Source organism: Xenopus laevis, chromosome 3S (genome assembly GCF_017654675.1).
Source record: "Xenopus laevis strain J_2021 chromosome 3S, Xenopus_laevis_v10.1, whole genome shotgun sequence".
Taxonomy (NCBI): Eukaryota; Metazoa; Chordata; class Amphibia; order Anura; family Pipidae; genus Xenopus; species Xenopus laevis.
In genome coordinates, this window is record NC_054376.1 from 104,856,865 (window position 1) to 104,878,323 (window position 21,459).

General features: G+C 38.9%; 1 protein-coding gene across 1 annotated transcript in view; it reads right to left on the minus strand.

Annotated features, from left to right (window-relative positions):
- Window positions 1–18,342, minus strand: part of drd1.S (dopamine receptor D1 S homeolog) — a 37,368-nt gene extending 19,026 nt beyond the window's left edge. Inside the window, exons 1-2 of the mRNA XM_018254697.2 lie at window positions 17,992–18,342; window positions 15,879–16,763 (exon numbers count right to left, since the gene is read on the minus strand). The gene's annotated coding sequence lies outside the window, so the exon portion shown is untranslated. The remainder of the gene's footprint in view (window positions 1–15,878; window positions 16,764–17,991) is intronic.
- Window positions 18,343–21,459: the final 3,117 nt, after the last annotated feature.

The window sequence follows — 21,459 nt, forward strand, 5'->3', positions numbered from 1 at the left end:
TTTTGGGCTGTCTTAAATATCCTTACAAGATCTACCCATAGATTTTCAATAATATTTAAGTCAGGGCTCTGTAATGACCATTTCAAAACCTAAAGGCTTGATTTGCTTCAAGTAGCTCATGGTGGCTTTTGAGAGTTACAGTATAAATAATCATTGTTTTGTTTTAGTCAGATCCCCTTATTAGCTTCAGCTTCTTGGCTGACTGTTTCACATTGGAATCCAGAATTTGCTTATATTTAGGGGCAGATTTACTAAGGTTTGAATGGTCAAATTTTTTAAAAAAAATTTTGGTCAAAACTCACAAATTCTAATTTAAAACCACCAACTCAAATTTGAATTAGAATGTGAGATTTATCACACCTCAACCCTGGAAGCAGTTCTACAAGGCACCTTTTTTTAATCAAATGCTGCTCCTTTTTTCTCCAAACAAACCTTGATTGTGGCATATTACCCACTTAATGCTTGTTTCCAAAGGGCCTCTGGTTTATATAGATGCTGTTGCATCCCTTAGACACTGTTTGTAATAAGGTTGCAGGTAAGGCTTCCAACTGATGTCTCTTCCATGCAGATGATGTCAAGCAACATTGCAACCACTCTTGTCAGCCAAACCTTTCTACATGTCCTTTAAAGTAAATTATGATTTTAAGAAACCCCTACAGTGCTTTTTATTTCAGTTCCCTGTTCTATCGTTGGGAGGTGCTGCCAATATATGTGATACTATGTGGTTTGCTTTTCTGGAGGCTGGGGAAATGCATTTAATCTGGGCTTTAAATAGATTAGTATCATATACTGTTTGTCTATGGAGATTGTCATATATCCAGGTCATGATATAAAGGTGGCCATACACCTTGTGGCCATACACACCTTGAGGTGGGCAATATCGGGCTGATCCGATCATGGGCCCTAGGGCCCAACGATCGGATCCTAACGCATGGGAAACGGGGGTCGGATCGCGGGACCGCATCAACGAACAGATCCGACGGGATTTTTTGTCCCATCTGATCGAGATCTGGCGACTTTCAGCCAGATCTCGATCGGGGAAGCCTCATACACTGGCCAATAAGCTGCCAACTTGGTCTGTCGGCAGCTTTTATCGGCCCGTGTATGGCCACCTTAAAGCAACTGGACTTTCTTGAATTTTCATAAAAAATTAATCATGGCCTTGTGGGGCCCCTATACCTTCTGGGCCCCCTTACAGCCGCAGGGTCTGCTTCCACTGCTTCCTCTGTAGTTACACCCCTGATATGCAAGTTTGCTTTTGCCTTCTGGCCAGCATAGGTGCAGTTCTTGCTGAAAGTTTTCTAGGTCTTCCAGATCTAACCTTGGTTTCCACAGTTCCCCTTACCTGCAATTTCTTGGTGGCATGAAGGACAGTGAAAATTTCAAGATGAAAGGGTTTTGCAATATTTTTATTTCCCAGGCCCTTTTCTGTAAGGTGAGGGACCTTGCAAAAACAAGGGGCCCGCCCCCGAAACGTTACATTGTAATAAACACGCAGGGCTTTGCCCGCATGCATCGAGCTCTGAGTGCCAGTTTTTCTTCTATTACGCTGACTACAATTGGGGTTGCCGATCCCTTCTGACTGTGCACCGGGCCAACTTATGCTGGAGAGGCCAGGGTGTGCTGGTGGGTTCTGGAAAGAGGGACCTTGCAAAAACAGTGTCATTGGACACACACCACAATTATTATTTTCTTTGTATCTATACACTATATGTATTTTAGTTTTTCTAGTTTTCACTTACAAAATGAACTAAATATTTAATTTGGCAAGGGTTGGCCAAACAGTCTACACTTGAACAGCTAGAAGATACCAATTTCCAATGGACCAAAAATATAGTAGGTTATATTTTCATTTATTACTATTAATATTGTATTATATTATTTATTAATATTATTATTTTACGTATGTGTCCATTAAAATAAAATTCCCCACTAATACTAATTATTGTATTGTATAAGAAGAGCTGGGAGAAACAGTCCACTGGAGTTAGTTAATATCACAAATATAATACATCTAAGTAATATCTCATTATTACGCTCATATTGAAATGAGGAACCTACTCAGCATTTTCTAATCAGAATAGTTCATCATTGGAAAAATTCTCACCCAAACTTTTCAAAATGCTTGATTAGCAATTGTTTCACTAGGTAACCAAAATGTCAGTATCCTCATTGTTTCCACATTTGTGGGGCAATAAAGGATGAGTGTTATGATTTAGCAATTTTAGAAAGTTAGCACTGGTTCACCCACCACTAAAGAATATGTCGTCAAAAAAGATGCCTCTCATAATGTAGGAAAAACATTTGTTGAGTGACCATATGTTTGTCTGAAAGTTGGATATTATGTAAAATAAATTCTCTCTTGAATATGGTACCCACAGGCTTTAGAACTGGGAATTCTATATATAATCACAAACTGCTGAACAAGAGTTTTCTGCAAGATCCAGCTGATCCCTATCACACCACATATGCTGCCTGTGAATAATGTCTCCTCTGACCCACAGGTCACATTGAGCTTCTGCATTATCACCAGCTCCAAGGCATGCAACATATGGAATCCTGGGCCATGCCACACTTGGTAGTCTTCCACAAGTTGATTAGGACTGGACTAAAAACAGAAACTAGCAAGGATTTACTCTGCCTGGGCCCATCCAGGAAGCACCACTCTCTTTTGAAGGAAGCAATCTAGATTCCAGGTTTGAGATTCATCAGTCCAGTACCTCTTCCACTGCCTGTGTTGTAACAAGCACACATTGCTTACAAAAGATTGTAAGCAATAAACTAATTTGCAGCAAAACATCCATCTTTGTAAGTGAAATTTCACAAGATTTTCTGTCCATACAAACCAAATGCCATCAGGAAATTCCAAACATCTGGCAAGGTTGTGGGTGAAAAGTTGCACCATCAACTTAATGTGGGCTGGTTTTCGAGTGACATAACCCCTTTCTGCCTGCACCCTAGATCATGTCTGTTTCAGGTGAATAGGCAGTCAACAGTGTTTCTCATAAAGTTTAACTTCCTGGCTTGAAAAGCTTCCTGCCCATTTCGAGGTATGTTGAGCAAATGTGTGACTGATTATCAAACCCGTCATGACATCATCATTTGACACTTTTCACTTCTTTGTCACTTTGTGCCATTTTCTCCTCTTGAACATTATGGACCAGTATGAGTCAGGTCTAGAAAGCAAGGATGGCGTTGGGTGTGGGTAGTGGGATCGTTCGGGTCAAATTGCAGGTCGCAGATTTGGGTTGCCAGTATGGGTTGGATCTGAGTTTTAAAAAATAAAACTCCTCAGGACTGCCATTATGGCGGCACAATGATCAGACAATCTGGCCCCATCAAATTTCTCCATACAGGACCATATTTAGTTTAAAAAAAAAAACAACTATCCAACTATTTGCTATAGGTCATAGACTGGTTCAAAGATACACTTCTAGGAGTGGAATGACTGTTAATACAAATAAAACCTGAACATGCCTTAATCAAATGTAAAATATATGTTTTTATTATTAACTCTACTTATGCAGTGCATGGAGTATGCAGTGCAGTTTTGGACTCCAGTCCTTAAGAGGGATATAAATGAGCTGGAGAGAGTGCAGAGACTAAGTGCAACTAAATTGGTTAGAGGGATGGAAGACTTAAATTATGAGGGGAGACTCAGGGCCGGATTTACATAAGGGGCACCCCTAGGCCCACTGCCGTTCATTGCCCCTATCCCCTCCTCTTTATTCATGCAAATTTTTATCATCGGGACCGGAGCAATGGGGATTGGCGGATGGGAAATTTAAAAATTTTTTGTATCTCCAGCGCATCCCCAGTGATTTTGAACCAATGTGGGTGTGGTTGGGCAGCATGCCACCCCCCTAAATTCTGCCGCCCTAGGCCCGGGCCTAGGTGGCCTTTCCACAAATCCAGGCCTGGGTAGACTGTCAAGGTTGGGGTTGTTTTCTCTGGAAAAAAGGCGCTTCCGAGGGGACATGATTACACTTTACAAGTACATTAGAGGACATTATAGATAAATAGCAGGGGACCTTTTTACCCATAAAGAGGATCACCGTACCAGAGGCCACCCCTTTAGACGAAAAGAACTTTCATTTGAAGCAACGTAGGTGGTGAGGACAGTGAGGTTGTGGAATGCACTGCCGGGTGATTCAGTTAATGCCTTTAAGAATGGCTTGGATGATTTTTGGACAGACATAATATCAAAGGCTATTGTGATACTAAGCTCTATAGTTAGTATAGATATGGGTATATATAATTTATGTGAAAGTAGGGAGGGGTGTGTGTATGGATGCTGGGTTTTCATTTGGAGGGGTTGAACTTGATGGACTTTGTCTTTTTTCAACCCAATTTAACTATGTAACTATGCAGTGACAACCACAGTAAATTGCACTTTATATTGTCTATCTGTGTCTGTAAGTTACCCACCCACTGTGATTGTAAGCTCTGTGGGGAAGGGACCTCCCTTCTCTTGTCGCACTAAGGTCTTAGTATTACTTGAGAAGTTTAGCCACCAACTTTTTTCTGTTTTTTCCCAGACTCAGCATTACTTACCTCAGACAACATTCTGACACAGCTAAGAGTCCTGCATGATTCTGCCCATCATGCTAGGCAGGAGGTGGAGCGATGCTTCCATAAGCTCTAGTAGTATTTTCATTTGTAATTGGCCTATAGAAGGATTGTACCACCCCAACCCAGCGTGACCAGAGGAAACAGCACTCTGTAGGCAATTCTCAGTCTCCTGCCAAAACTGCAGGTACCACTGTGCTGTAGGTGGCATGTAAAAGCAGAAATATGTAGGTTCATAAGTACCCCAACAAAAGAAATATGTTCCTATGGATCTTTATAGGAACAAGCCTGTATCACAATTAATCTTGTAACTTTATATAATTACATAGATACAGAATTACAAATATTACAGTGTCGGACGGGGCTGTTTGTGGACCATTTGGTCATGAATGCCACCAACCTCCTCCACAGTTGCGAGCACAACACACACACTGCCAAACACTGCGTACTAGTTTTTACCCAGTGTCCCAGCTCGGTCCGAGGCTGACAATTAATTCAGGGTCGGGCCGAAAATAGACTTGCATCTGCAAGGAAATAACCATTGGATTTTTGAAAGTCCACATGTACTTTAAGCCCCCAAAGAGCTCAAAAGTTAAAGTAAGGAAGACGTTTATATGGTATATTATGACCATACCAATTTCAGCCTCACACAGTGTTGACATGACAGCCATTGTCGCCTGCAGTGGATTGTATTGAAAAACTTTAGCCAACCCCCTGCATCTAGCTATGGCAGAATCTGGGATATCAGCAAATCCCTGCATGCTTCTTTAACTTTATGGAACCAGTGAACCACAGTTTTAAATCCACCTTTTAATGTACTGTAAATCATGGCATGGAGCTGGGTAAATGGCTCACTATTAATAAATGTATTATTTTTTAACTCAGTGGGAAAAAACAAAATGAAGCAAAGAAAATATGAAAGTAAACAACAAATTAATTAAAAATATTGATCTTCCTGGCTTACATTTGATGTTGTATAAATATCAGTTCAATAGCAGCTGACCTCATAAATACAGCGGCAGTGCCCAGTGGGCCTGTGGGAGCTTTATGAATTAGGTCACTACGTGAAGTCACATGATTCTCATATACCAAAGCCAGAGATTCAATCTGTGGTATAACTGTATGATCCAAAAGAAGCATTTACAAGTTTCTAACAGGGTCTGTAACATCGGAGGTTGTTAAAATATAAATGTTATGGTCAGCTTATTTATATAAAAAGAGAAGTCAGCAAAGTATGTTAGGGTCCTTGAATGGAAAATGCCAAGGTTATCTTGTGCTTTTATAAATATGATAGACTGATGGAAAGCAGACCATTAAGAATCAAATCTGTGTAAGTGACAGATGTTTCCAGGTCTTAGATGAAAGCTCTTCGATATGAAAGATATTGGCAGAATTTTGTGCCCTGACCGGAAACAGGAGCAGGAGGCTGAAGCAACTTCCACCAAGCACAAAGCATGGAGACCAACTCAGGGGCAAACTTACTAAAGGGCGAAGTGGCTAACGCTAGAGAAAATTCGCCAGGGTGACGTCATTTTGGCACTTCGCCAATTTACTAACGGGTGCTGGCGTAAATTCGCTAGTGAAGTGGACCTACTCTAGCGCTACATGGCACCCTTACGCCAGACAAAGTAGCGCTCTGGCGAAGGGACGGACCTACGCTAATTCACTAACTTGCGGATTTTCGTGAATGTTACCTCTTGCACCAGACTTTACTTCGCCACCTTAGACCAGGCGAAGTGCAATTGAGTAGATAGGGAAGGTTAAAAAAAAGTTAAACATTTTTCTAAGTCAAAAAAAAACTCTGGCGTCTTTTACTTTTTATAGGGTGATAGGCTGAAAAAGATTGAAACATTTTTAGGGTACCCTCCTTCCCCCCTACATTTGATAACATATGGCACCTAAACTATACAGTGGGCACATGTGTAGGGCATTAGAAAACATTTATTAAGCTTCCCTGGCCTTGTGTAGTGTAATGTGTTTTCTGCTGCATATACGCCCATTGTACTTTAACTGCACGCACACTGATCGTAACATCTCTAACGCAACTTTGCAAACGATCGGTAACTTGTGCGCAACTTCGGATATTTGTTAATTTGCGCAGCCCTGGCGAATCTACACCTGCCAAAGTGCGGCAAGGGCATGTAAAGTCTAAAATAGAATAAGGCTAGAAATGCTGTATTTTGTATACTAAATATAAACATGAACTAATCAAAAAAATAATTTATGATTTCAAAGTTGGCTACAGGGGGTCACCATCTTGTAACTTTGTTAAACATCTTTGCAAGACTAAGACTGTGCACATGCTCAGTTTGGTCTGGGCTGCTTAGGGATCATCATAAACAAAGCTGCTTGAGTTCTGCATGGCTGGGAAGTAAGGCGGGGGCTCCCCCTGCTGTTCATAAGTATGATTGTTTCCCTGCTCAGCAGTTAGGGACCATCTGACAATTCCTATCCACAGCAGTAAATGAAGGGACAATTTCACTGCATACAGTCTGGTTTCTTATAAAAACGGTACACATTTTTTATGAAAGTATATTCAAGATAGGTTTCTTTTTCATTATAGAAAGTAAAAATGGGATTTTATTTTTTTGCCTTTACATGCCCTTTAAAGGCACAAATCTGCTATTGTCTTTTATTAAACATGTATTTATTGGTGGAATATTGGACATACAATATCTAGTAGAAATAATTCAAAGGCAAATTGACATTTAGGGGGTTATTTATTAAAAAAAATTATCTAAAACTACAAGATTTATTATACCCCGAGACTGCAAAAAGTCTGAATCGGAAAAACTGCCATCTCAGACCTGCCGAGGTTGTATATAAGTCTATCCTATTTGGATAGTGCTGGAATTAGCCCGAAAAGAAAAAAGCCAGAAAAAAATGAGCAATTTGGGAAAAAAATCTGAAAAATTGTACGATTCAGATTTTTGCTAGATTCTATTGAGTTTTTACCCAATCCAATTAAGTTGTGTTTTTTAATAATAAATAAGGTCAAATTGACGATTTGGTCTCGCTTTTTTATTTTGAAAAATCAAATAAATTCGGAATTTTATAAATAACCCCCTTAGAGTTTTTCTTGAAAACATTTCAAGAGTTTTCAAGAAAAACTCTAAATGCCCAGTTGCCTTTGAATTCATTTTACTAGATACTGTATATCATGACCTGGATAAATGAGAATCTTCATAGACACATTGTGCTAATCCATGAAATGCTACAAACTGGGGGAATGGCTGGACTTTGGTCTGTTAGACCTTTGGGGTTGCACATGATGTCATTGTCCTTTTACAATAACACTTGCGACACTCAAATTACTATAAATATATATTTTCACATCTTCTACAACTTCTATCACTTTATTCCACACTGACATATTCCATTATACAGCACATTTCCATATTCTCTGTCCATATGGATGGCTTTTATTACATCTGTTCACTCTTCCATCTGTATCAGTATTTGTATTATCCGACGTTCTTTAAATTAATTGTTTTCAGGTTTGCTATGTGAATTTCAGTATATGCACAGCCTATTACCTCTTATCCATATTCCCGTATTTCTTAGTGATAGAGCAGGCCTGGACAATAGCTTCTGCTTATTTTGTAATTTGCAGGGAACTCTGCTGATAACCCATAAGATATCTGGGTTCATTAGTGGCTCTAAACAAGGGCAGTGAGACTGTAAAAGCCCTAGGATGATGGGGAAATGATTTAAATGTTTCACCTCCCAGTTCCTGTGCACTGCTTGCCACAATTAAAGATATTTTTGGAGCTCTGAAAGTAATTTCACTCTGTCTGAGGTTTCCCTAATAAGCCTTGGATGTCTTCTTGAACAGGCAAAATGTACAGAGTTATAGCAATCTCCAAGGCTAGAGTTAGTTCTCTCTATGTAAGTGAATGTTTGTATATCTAAATATATAAATGTTGGGGATTATACAGAAGGGTTGCATTAATTATATATCTAAATGTAACTACTGAAACCACACTATGATTATACTTTGTTTCTCTTTTGTTGCAGTTCTCTGCCAGCAGTGAACTCAAATAATGGAGCTGCATCAGGTAAGTGAATGCCATGCAATCATTGCTAAGGGTCTGGAACTTCATTTAACCCTTTAAAAAGGACATATGTACTTCTAGGGGTCCTTATGTCCGCTATCCTGGCCACAGAATAATTCATAATTTAAGGTTAATTGTAACAATTTCTTATGAGGTATGACGGCTCATTTATTTGTGGTCCCTTCGATTTCCCCGCTGTGAGTTGTGTATAAAATCATTTTCATTAAAGGTACATCAAAATGTACTACTTGCACCAGTTGTGCTTGGCGCCACTCAGTTCTTTCTGCCTTCCATTCTGAATTAAGTTTTGCTGCACCTACTAATGCAGAGGAATCCTGTAGTTACCGTCACCTGCTTACCAGGCAGTCACTGCAGGGCTCCCTTCTCACCCAAGGTCTATAGGCACAGCACACTTGTACCTAAAGTATTGGGCACAAGTTTCACTTGTATGCTGAACACCAGAAATGGCACCAGAAAGACTTTTGCTAAATTGTGTCCCCTTTGCTGTGAATTCCACGCGCAGTTGCATTAATTTTGGCGAGTAGGAGGTAGCGGCAATTGTGCCAAGTGCATTCCCCTATTGCTGTGGCAATGATGCTGGAATTCTGGTTTAAAAAGTTGCATTGTGGGGAAAAAACAGGATGATTGCTCTAGAAACTGCACTTTGTTCACTGCACTTGCAAACATAAATGAGCTCCATTAATTAAACCCAAAAGGATTCATGCAGCTTAGTTACAAGTTACTGTTTTATTAACACAGCAGGAAAGAAACTTTCTTAGAGAATTTATTTGTTAAAAATGGGCCCTGTGGGGAATGGACTCCCCATAAATTAGAGCTTTGGATAACAAGTTTCTGGCAAGTCATTCCACACCTGTATTAGAAATGTACAGCTGTGTGTATGCAAACAGCATTATATCATTATGTATGTATTTAAATACATACATTTACTTAAAGATACTACCCGTCATGAACATGTTTTATTACAATAGGTATTGTATGTCATTATAACAGTGTTGGGCTGGAGTGGGGGTCCATAGGGGGTGTGGAACCCTGAGGTAGCAGAACCTGTACACCCTACGCCTCCCTGTCAGACAAGGGAGGCCTTATCAAAATCCAAATTGTTTTGAGTATTTAAAGAACAAAAGTCCGACAAAAATAGTATCCACAATTGGACCTTATTTATTAATAAAAAAGCAAGATTTAATCGGATCTGGGGCAAACTAGATTAAATCGAGTGAAACCCCGAATTTTATGATTTATCTGAGTTTTTTCCCCGAATCACTTTTTTTCAGATTTCTGCCCGATAAGTCCAAAATAGTCAGTTTTTCAGGATAATTTCAGCACAGACCACAGAAACTTTCAAATAGGGTAGGGACCTCTCCCATTGACTTATATACAACCTCGTCAGTTCTGAGATGACAGATTTTTGGATTCTGACTTTTTCCATTCTCACGGTATAATAAATCTTGAAAAATTCAAGTCTTTTTTCCAATTAAAATTTACATTTTATAGTGGCTTATTTTCTCCTTTTAATTTTAATAAAATAGGGCTCATTTCTCAGCAAGTGCTATTTGAAATGCCAATGTATAGCCCATTAAACAATGCAACTGGAAAGACAGATATAAAAAAGGGATAAAGAGGAGTAAAGAAAGAAGCAGTAGCTGTAATATGGTGCAAATAAATAAAATATATATCATGAGATATACCAAGTCATTTTAGTAGGGCTCTTGGGCTGGGGTCATGGATGGGTTACCCACTAGGTACCCGAGACATTTGACGAGGAAGTCGCAGATGCTGGCAGAAGAGGAAGGCCTGGCAGAGAGAACCATATGGTGGACAGAGAGAGAGAGACTAGAGAGCTCCTGGTGGGCCCAGAGAGCTGAGAGGATCCAGCATTCATTTGGATCAGGCTGGCACAGAGAAGCCAGATACTGTGCCTGGAGGGACATAAGGTGTGAAAGGAATATAGACTGGAGGAACAACCAGCAAGAGATTACAAAGGGGCTGGTAGTCACACTGTGTGTCTGAATGTGCTGGAAACGCCTGAAGAGAATTCTAAATCATTGAAGAGCATTTGGAGTGAGTGTGCTATTTAAAGGGACAGTACCCCAAAGAAGCGCTTGAAGATACAGAGACTGTTTGGGGAAAGGACATTAAAGGACTTTGCCTTCTTTAGTTAGCTAGACAGATTGCGCAAGCATATAAATCAGTGATGCCCTATTGCCAAAGGTTAGGAGTGCTGCATGTATTAGGTGCCAATTTATTTTAGATAAACCGTAATTTAAACAATAGAGAGAGATCCGAAGGGAGGAAGTTAATGTTCTACTTCGAGAGAAGAAAATCATAGTTCTGAAAAGACTTCCAGTGAGGAGGAAGAGATTACTGAGTTGAAAAAAGAGCCTTGTGTGTCTGGAAAGGATGAGATGCCAACTATGTCTAGACCGGCTCCCTCTCCTAAAGTATGTAGTGCTTGCAGAGAACCACCCAAGTGTTTCCTTTATGGCCAGTTGGCCCATTTAACTACAAACTGCAATAAGCAACGTGAAGAGGTTGCGGCTGCAGAAGTGACCTCATCTGGATGTGATGTGAAGAAGATACCCCAAAAGAGATATTGGAAGAGATGTAGGCAGATGAAGTGTTACACCTGTGGTTGGTATGTTCATACTTCCCACTCCTGTGATTGGGGATAGAACGAAGAATCTTATGATGGATATGTGACATTCTTCCAATGTAATGTGGATATTCCTGAAGAGAAGTCCTGTGGCATGATTATGGTCTCTGAGCACTCTGCCACCCCTGATAAAAGTGAGAGACTGGGCCTGGGAAAGCGCAAGCCTTCAGGCAGGGGAAATGTTAGGGTAGTTAGTGAAAAAGTTTTCCCCTGTTATTCTCCTCCAGTTGTTAGGGAGAATGAGGAAGGGCAAGCGAGGACGTTGTCTATTCAAGCAGGGGGAGACTGTAGGGAGGTAGTGCAAAACCATTGCACTTATCTTAACTTAAGAGATCAAGCACAGGGCATGTGTCTATGTGCTGTTACCTAGCAACCAGCTGCTCAGCTGATCTCAGTGCAGCAGGAAGTGACACAGCAGCTAGTGAGTGGCTAGCAGGAAGAGGAAGTTGCAGATGCCGGCAGAGGAGAATAGCCTGGCAGAGAGAACCACATGGTGGACAGAGAGAGACCAGAGAACTGCCGGTGGGCCCAGAGAGCTGAGAGGCTTCACCAAAAGCATTCATTTAGATCAGGCTGGCACAAGGAAGCCACATACTGTGCCTGGAGAGACAGAGAGTGTGAAAGGAATACAGACTGGAGGAACAACCAGCAGGAGATTCCTATCTGAGCATCCAAAGGGGCTGGTAGTCGCACTATATTTCTGAATGTGCTGGACTCGCCTGAAGAGAGCTCTGAATCATCCGAAGAGCATTTGGAGTGAGTATCCTGTTTAAAGGGACAGTACCCTAAAGAAACGCTTGAAGATATAGAGACTGTTTGGGGAAAGGAAACTAAAGGACTTTGCCCTCTTTAGTTAGCTAGACAGAATGCGCCAGCAAATTAGCCACCGGTTAGGAGTGCTGCATGTATTAGGTGCCAATTTATTTTAGATAAACAGTTATTCAGGGGCCACCCGTAGGTGCATTCCCGGATCCCACTAGGTGGAGGCACTGCGCTAGAAAGTGTAATACCTATAATAGAAGCCTGCGCCACAGGCACAGGATAAAACAAACAAACATAGGGCAATATAGTTTGAACTGTGACCCCCTTTTTTTCGGTGCTCGAAAGGTGCTATTTAAATTCACCACACTAGGTGTAGCCCCCTCTTAACCACCACCATAAACGTTTTCAGATCAAAGGATTTTTGGAAAACTCTCCTTCAAATTTTCAGGTGGGTACTCACAAACAGGTGAGTTTCAAATGCATATAAAATATATCCTTGATGCCAACGCACGTCCCTGGTACAAGCTGTAGGATAGATGCAGCAGCAATTAGTGTAAAAATACCTTTTATTGCTTTTAAAATCGAAATGATTAAATGGTCACAGTTCAAACTGTATTGTCCTATGTTTGTTTGTTTTGTCCTGTGCCTGTGGCACTGGCTTCTATTATAGGTATTACAGTTTGGACTTGAGGGTAAACAATTGAAAGCCGGCATGAGGACTGTGAATCCAATTGAACTTTGGGACTCTATATTTTCTTGGACTGTGCTAGAAAGTACCAGGTACCCAATCTCTCCCAATTCCACTGCGGAGTGGCTCAGGTTTGTCCCATGCCATCAGGAAAGCACCACACATGCAGTGTAACAACGACAAAGGGTGTCGAAAGGGTTACAATAACACGCAAGTATACTGGATCAACCATGGTCTCCCACACCGAACATTTTGGGGTCATAAAACAGCCACACTAGTCAGATATATGCCAACTCAGCATGAGCTTATTCTGATAGGAAGAATATTTTGGTCATTATTTAGACCTTATTTATACAATAAGTGATTGGTGGCTTAAATCAACGGCTCAGTTTTTCTCTAAAGCATCCAAACACTATTTAACCAATTTGTATATCTGCATTAAATATGGGCAGCATGGTAGCTCAGAAGTTCGTGCTGCTTTCCTGTAGTAATGGGATCCTTAGTTTGATCTACACTATCTGCAATGAGTTTATATGTTCTCCATGTGTTTGCATTCCTTCCAGGTACTCTCAATTTTTTTTCCCTACTGCAAAAACATACAGGCAGTTTAATTGGCTTCTGATAAAATTAACACTAGTTTGTTTGTTAATGTGATAGGGATCTTCAATTGAAAGTTCCATCAGGGCAGGGCCCAGCATCTCAACCCTATACAGAGGCATAACTACAGAGAAAACAGACCCTGTGGCTGCAGGGGGGCCCAGGAGGTATAGGGGGCCCCATGAGGCCCAAGTAAAGAGCAATTTCAACATATATTGGTAAAACAGGACAACCTCTGGATATGTTGGGGCCCTAAAATGAATTTGCTGTGGGGCCCCGTAACTTCTAGTTATGCTACTGACCCTATATAAATAAAGGATAATAGATAAAATATACAAACATACATTGGAAGATTTAGTTCTCCTTACATGGCTAACCAAGTTAGTAATGAGAGCAATGAGATTTTGTTGTGGTTAATTCTGTCACTTTAAGAAAGAAAACCCATTAAAATGATGCAAGTAATTGGGAATGGTCAGGAATGCTTTTCCATCAGTAAGCAATTTTGGCATCTGTTATCTGGAGACCGTTATGTATAATTACAGTCTCCTATAGACTCTATTTTATCCAAAGAATATACATTTTTTACAAATTATTTTCTCTGTAATAATAAAACAATACATTTGACTTCATTAATAAAAAATCAATCCTTACTGGAAGCAAAAACAACCTATTTCAGGGGTTTATTTCATGTTTAAATGATTTTGTAGTAGACTGAAGGTAAGACAATCCATATTAGGTAAGATCCGTTATCCGGAAAACCCCAGGTCCTGAGCATGCTACATAACAGGTTCCAGACCTGTATAGCGTTAGGAAAAGGGGGGCAACCCAGTTTTGGGATTCTGGCTTCTGACAGGTATGTACGTACCATTCAAAGGACAAGTGAAACCAGAAACAGACACTAGAGAAAAGCAGGGTTTCCATACCAGTGGAATGACAGCCTTTAGATAATACAACTACTCTGCTCTACACACTTATAGGGAAGTACAGAACTACATTAGACTATGCATTTATACAATGAATTAAGCAACGCTCTGCCAAAAAGGATGCATTTTGTTTTATTCTACAGACCTTTAAGTCTTTTGAATTCTGTTTCCTTAAGAGCAAAAAAATTCAGTGTCCATTCTGTTGTTATTCGTGTTTCTATTCTATCCGAAGTGACTGCATTTCTCATTCATCAAATGAGTGAAACAACAGCACTAGTTCAATGGTCAATGGCAGATCCAGTTTGTCTATGTGAAACGACCTCGTCACGCTATCATACGCTGAATGCCAGTTATCTCACAATTGGTGTTTTAATGTTCAGAAACTCTATTTCTTGAATAAATTAACTGATACGCTTCGGTGGGACAGTCCATGTGTTCTCTGAATAGATTCAGTTAATCGTCTGGGGCTGATTCCCCAGAAGAAATGAAAAAAAATAAATTTACATTGCAATAATTTGCTATTATTACTGCAATGATAAGGCAATATGCATCATTATTTCCATTATGTCGGGCACATTAAAGAGATGTTCAATATCCACTGGACCATGACAAGAGACATAACAAATGGCTTTCTACCACTGTACCTGTACAAGCCACATCAAAATTGTTTGAGGCTGATTTGGCATGTATAACTGCAGAGCTATGAGTATAGTAAAAATTGTATATATTTCTTTACATTCCATTTACTTGCTGCAAATACAGTAGATATAAAATGCCGTTATCCAGCTATCTACTCTCAAATACTTTTACTGCTCTGTGTTTACATTCAGGTCAGCTCTGCCATTGTAAAACTAGATTTCAAGCATATCATGGCAATTCAAATATATACTTTTATGGTCTACTGCCCCCTTTTATTTCTCCTATTTTTATAAAAGAAAAGTTAAGCCCACACATTTGCCAGTTTAACTAGATATGATCATCCTAATAACAGCTATTAAAGCCCCATAAATCTAGATATGATCATTCTAATGACAGCTATCAAAGCCCCGTCAATCTCTTCACATAAAACTCTTCCGTTGCTTTATTGCTCTTAAAGTTTCCTGAAATGTTGAGGTCAGCCTTAATATCAAGTTTTTTTAACCTGTATCTCAGGGGATCCAACGGTGTGCCCCGAAACTAGTAAAGGACAGGCATATGTCTTACTTTAATTACTATTTACTGTTTTTAGAGGCAATGTCACTATGGAAGGCAGGCTGGGATCAATTAGTGGGTCCTGATCCATTGGTTAAAAACCCTCCTTTATATATTATGTATATTTTTCACTCTATTGATTTGTCTAACTAAACAATACCTACCAGGGGAAAGAGAAATACAATATAGTACACAGATCCAACCTTCATCACTATTCTAAGCTGACTTTTAAAACTATTCATGTTCGAGTGGAATGAGAGTCATAGATTGATAATAAGGGCAAGCCTACAATAACGATGTTTTCGAGGGCAATTATTAAAGTGTAAATCAATATCTTCATGTTTTGAGCTAAAGATTAATAAAGCTGCCAGTATATCACTATGCAATGCTTTGCCCATTAAAAAGCTGATACAGTACTTTACCTGGAAGGAGGCTGTCCGTTGGCTTCCAGATAGGCTCTAGATAGTAGTTTAGATGCAGAACTTCTCTAAGAAATAGTTGAACTCCTTTAAGTCTGGTTGTACTTCTACATTCTTTTATTCCACAGAGTTGCCGGATAACCAAGAATATTCACTGTACGCTGGCTCTTTCCCGAGGGCTTTGAGGAAATGCAAGCACGTCTTTATCCTCCATACTTGGGTTCTATCCATGCCAAGTCAGACAAAAGCTCTCATACATATACTTTTGTACTTACTGTTGTCCAATACTTATTTTTATTATTTAAATGTTTCTAATGATGAACTGACACTCATGTCAAGTGACTGCCATAAATGCAGTGTTTAGAAAAGCTCCCAAATGAACTGTTTAATCTTCCTACAAGTCAGAATTTCAAGTGCCCTACAGTGCGAGAGAAATGTTCTAGGAATTTCTTATCTGCTGTCAAATTGCCTGGGGATTCCAGAGGTTTTCGTGTGAAAGCAAAAATTCCAAACAGTTTGTCAATCGAGGCTTTCCCATAAAAATCTATCGTGGAATCATGCCTTTGTGTTTATATTTTCCCATCCCTCAAAGCTTTTCTCAAGCAAACAAAAGAAAGGTCCATGCTGGAGGAGACACCTGGCTGTAGTCCCACATTCTGACATTTGGCTGGTAGTATTTTATCAGAAGGCATTGTACTGCTCTGGAGCAACATCAATCTTGCCATCCAGTCTAATGTATGTATCTGTTATTAAATGATATCATCAGAGGGCTGGTTCTTCCTAGTTCCAATAGCCAAGCCAAGAGCAAGATTCCGTGGTAAGCCCCAGCAGAACCTGAGCCAATAAAGGGGTGAACAACTCCAGTCCTTGTATCACAGTCATTCCTCTCTAAAATACACCATATGGGCAATATGAGAATATTGACAGACACTTCACATGATAAAAGCAGTAAAAGATTAGATATGTGATCGATAGAGAGAGAGAGAGAGAGAGAAAGAGAAAGAGATAGAAATATATAGAGAGAGGGGTGATAGATAGATAGATAGATAGATAGATAGATAGATAGATAGATAGATAGATAGATAGATAGATAGATGATAGATAGATAGATCGATAGATAGATGATAGATAGATAGATGATAAATAGATAGATAGATAGATAGAAAGATAGATAGAAGATAGATAATAGATAGATAGATAGATAGATAGATAGATAGATAGATAGATAGATAGATAGATAGATAGATATAGATAGATAATAGATAGATAGATAGATAATAGATAGATAGATAGATAGATAGATGATACATAGATCGATCGATAGATAGATAGATGATAGATAATAGATAGATAGAGCGATAGATGATTGATAGATAGATAGATAGATAGATAGATAGATAGATAGATAGATAGATGATAGATAGATAGATAGATAGATAGAGCGATAGATGATTGATAGATAGATAGATAGATAGATAGATAGATAGATAGATAGATAGATAGATAGATAGATAGATGATAGATAATAGATAGATAGATAGAGCGATAGATGATTGATAGATAGATAGATAGATAGATAGATAGATAGATAGATAGATAGATAGATAGATAGATAGATAGATAGATAGATGATAGATAATAGATAGATAAATAGATGGATAGATAGACAGACAGACAGACAGACAGACAGACAGACAGACAGACAGATAGATAGATAGATGATAGATAATAGATAGATAAATAGATGGATAGATAGATAGATGATAGATAATAGATAGATAAATAGATAGATAGATAGATAGATAGATAGATAGATAGATAGATAGATAGATAGATAGATAGATAGATAGATAGATAGATGATAGATAGATAGATAGATAGATAGATAGATAGATAGATAGATGATAGATAGATAGATAGATAGATAGATAGATAGATAGATAGACAGTGATATATTACAGACACAATACACAATATAGTATATAAATCCTTGCTATAACAATGAAATGTGATGTGCTTGTGCCAGAACTGCACATGATTATATTGGTATATTGAGATATATCAGGACATAAATATTCACAGGAAAAATAAAGTAACAAGGAATTTCATCACTTACATTGTGTTGGTAGAAATTGAGCTGATCCTTGAAAGGGTTCTGGAACATGATGCAGGAGATGAAAGCAGCATCCCTATTCAAACAAAGCTGCCTTGTCTTTAACACTTTAGAAGTGCAGTTGTTTCCATAAACCTGACTGTGCTTCCTTCACATTGGTTTTTTTGTCCTGGTTAGAGAATGTGACTGTCTCCCCCTAGTGGTCAAAATGAAATTAGGAGGCGAGCGCATTACCCGGCTTCTTTCCGAAGAACCGCAGCAGAAGAAATGGGGAGATTGAATGATTGAAGAATAGCAAAGAATGTGAAATATGATACATAATAGCATTAGTGAGTTGGATGTAAGGTATGACTATTCTGCATAATATGCAGTAAATGGTATATAAGTGCTGTGTCTGCTGCTGTGTTCAGGTGAAACACAAAGCGGAGAAATCACTCAAAATCGCCTGCAGCCTTTGAAAGGATGGAAAAGAATCATCTTATGGCACCTGGTGATGTATGTGTAGCTATATTGCATATTTCAAATTCGTTTCTAACAAGCTAAAATCTATGCATTTTAAGCACTTCACATGCAAAAAAAAACTCCAATACATATCAATCACAATTCAGATGTGCTCCCATTATGTGCCCCCATAGACACCTAATAAGATTCTCAGCATAAGTCAGATATCAGTAAAGTGTGCATTGTAAGCACTGGAATTAAAGCTTGGGAACATCCCCCAGTGTATTTCTATGTGCATTTCTGTATGTCTTTGCAAACCTTCCCCATTGCACAAAGCAAATTAAGGACAGTGTGGCTGAAATCCCACCCAAACCTACAGCTGAACATTGTGCTGCTAATTCCTTCATCTGGGTTTCCTTCCAGAAATAAAGAAATTCATCATCCCCCGTGGATATTTGTAGGAAAAGAGTTATTTTAGGAAGTGAAGCAAAGTGTAGTGTATTGTCACCATTTTATTTCTAATGTTTTTTTTTTATTGTTATTATTTCTAATGGGCTTTGAATAAGTTTCAAATATGATCCACAAGTGAGAGAAAGGCTTGTGTAATGAAATGTTAACAGATAGCTTACTCTTTGCAATGCTTTGCACTCGCCTGGGGTTATAAATGAGAGCAGGTACGACTGATACACTGAATCTTTTTGCTGCTCGCTGGAGGGATGCAGAATGGTGCTTCAGCACTGAAAGAGTTAAAGAAAAATATGTCACTCTGAGAATCATTAAAAGCTTGTGTTGCTTGATATTATCATCAGTAAACTGCAACAGGGCTTATGTGCAAGAAGGTAGCCCAGGTCTTCACATTGTTAATATCACATGTGCTCTAGGACATTTGTCTTTGGTGCCTCCTCTATGCGTGCACCCTTTTATTTCTCTTTATATATTTACTATGGAAAAATCTTAAATAATTGAGCATAGTGAGATGAAAAAAAAAACTCTACTCTACCTGTGCAGGCCCTGTTCATAAGTATGATTGTTTCCCTGCTCAGCAGTTAGGAACCATCTGACAATTCCTATCCACAGCAGTAAATGAAGGGGGAATTTCACTGAATAAAGACAGGTTTCTTATAAAAACGGTACACATTTTTTAATTAAATTATATTGGAGATAGGTTTCTATTTCATTAGAAAGTAAAAATGGGATTTTATTTTTTTTGCCTTTACATGCCCTTTAAATGTGCTTTTTTCAGCAACAGCCTGCTTTGAAAAGCAGTTAGTGGTTTTTGCAAGTTGAAAAGGATATCATAACATCATTAATGACACCAGCTTATAGGATATGAAGATAACGTATCATGATTTTATCATGAAAATTTCTCAAACTGTCACATAACTTATCCAGCAGTATAGCAGCAAGCTCTAGAACTGAGAATGGAGCCACTGTACCTGTAAAAAGGTAAGTTTCTTGCACTGTTTCAGAGTAGTCAAACAAACTTACCATCTTGATCTACAATTCCTGCACATTTATTTTCTAAGAACCAACCACCCATGCTTGATGTATGCAATTTGAATCTGTGTATTTGTAATAAATGAAGATAAAGTGATGACACTTTCTATATTTGCCTCCTCTGCAGACACTGGATGTTTCAGGGAATGTAAAGAAATGAAAGGGGCATATTTCATATATGATGGGAATGTCCTAATGTAAGGTTTCTTCAGCAATGCTATGCCATTTAATATGAAATAGTTATGGCAAAGAGCAATACAAACAAGATATACCATTCAGGATTCTGTTGCCAATTGGATGAATTGCCAATGGATGGATTAGTACTCGTTCTTATAGGACTCACAGGGGCATTTGACATAAACAATAATAAATAAATCAGCATTAGAATATGCTGCTAGGATCAACCCTTCATTTAAGACTCAAAACGACACTTTAAACTGTGTTGGCTGTAATCTGAAACAATGTGCAATTGGTCTTGTTATTTTTGTCTGTGTGTTGGGTTTTTGAATGACGTGCCTTTCTATTCTGCCATAAGCTGTGTGACATACAGCATAAGACAATTTATATACATACTAAGTAATAATTCTGCTGGATTGCCTGATTGGCCTACAATTTACCCTAGTTTGGGGGTTTTGTGACAACTTTGCTTAGATGGTTAATTTATAGTGTTCCCTTAGGCTGTTTGGTACAGGTTACCAAACAGAGGTTACAGAGCTCAGTAGGCCCAGATAGATAGGACTTGGGTGTAAGTGAGTGGGCATTTTGGATACCACATGGTCACATGCTACCCAAGTGCTGTGATACGTGTTAAATTGTTAAGATTAAATTCAACAAAAATAAATTGTGCACGTGTCACCAGCCAAGGTGCCACTAGCACCCTAGGATGACAAGTGGAATTCAAACTGCTTCTTCTGTTGAAAGGGAGCCTATTGGCAAGTCCTGGAGCTGCCGGCACCCTGTACATGACAGTAACTCTAGGGTTCCAACTGAGGGTTGTGTCATTAGTAGACTTATGTGAAAAGAATGACTCACAAACATAATGGAAGTGATGCAATCCCAACTCTGGCCCTTGCTAATGTAACAAAATGATAAAATCTTAATTAGGATCACAACAACTTCTAAACATAACTTTTATTTCATCATCATTTGTCTTGTTTATGAATGGACAAATGCTAATATTCTGCCAACAAAGGAAATGACATGCTGACCTGAAGAAAACAAGACTGTACTACATGATTTCAACCATGACTTTGGATGAAAATCTGGAAGTGCAAGATCTGTTTCTAAGTAGTAACCCTGGTCCTCATCAAATAGTCCTGCCAAGGCAGAAACATCTTGACAGGCAGTTCTATGTTTTCCATCTTTCAAATAAACAGCTGACATGATTAATAGATAAGCATGATTTTCAGGTCAGAGCTTCTTTCTGTACAACCAATGAACAGCCTGTAAGGTAACATGTATAATGAATTCAATTACTGTATATCACAACTCTCAGAGGGAAATAATGTGCTACTTTGATTTGTCCAGAAAAGT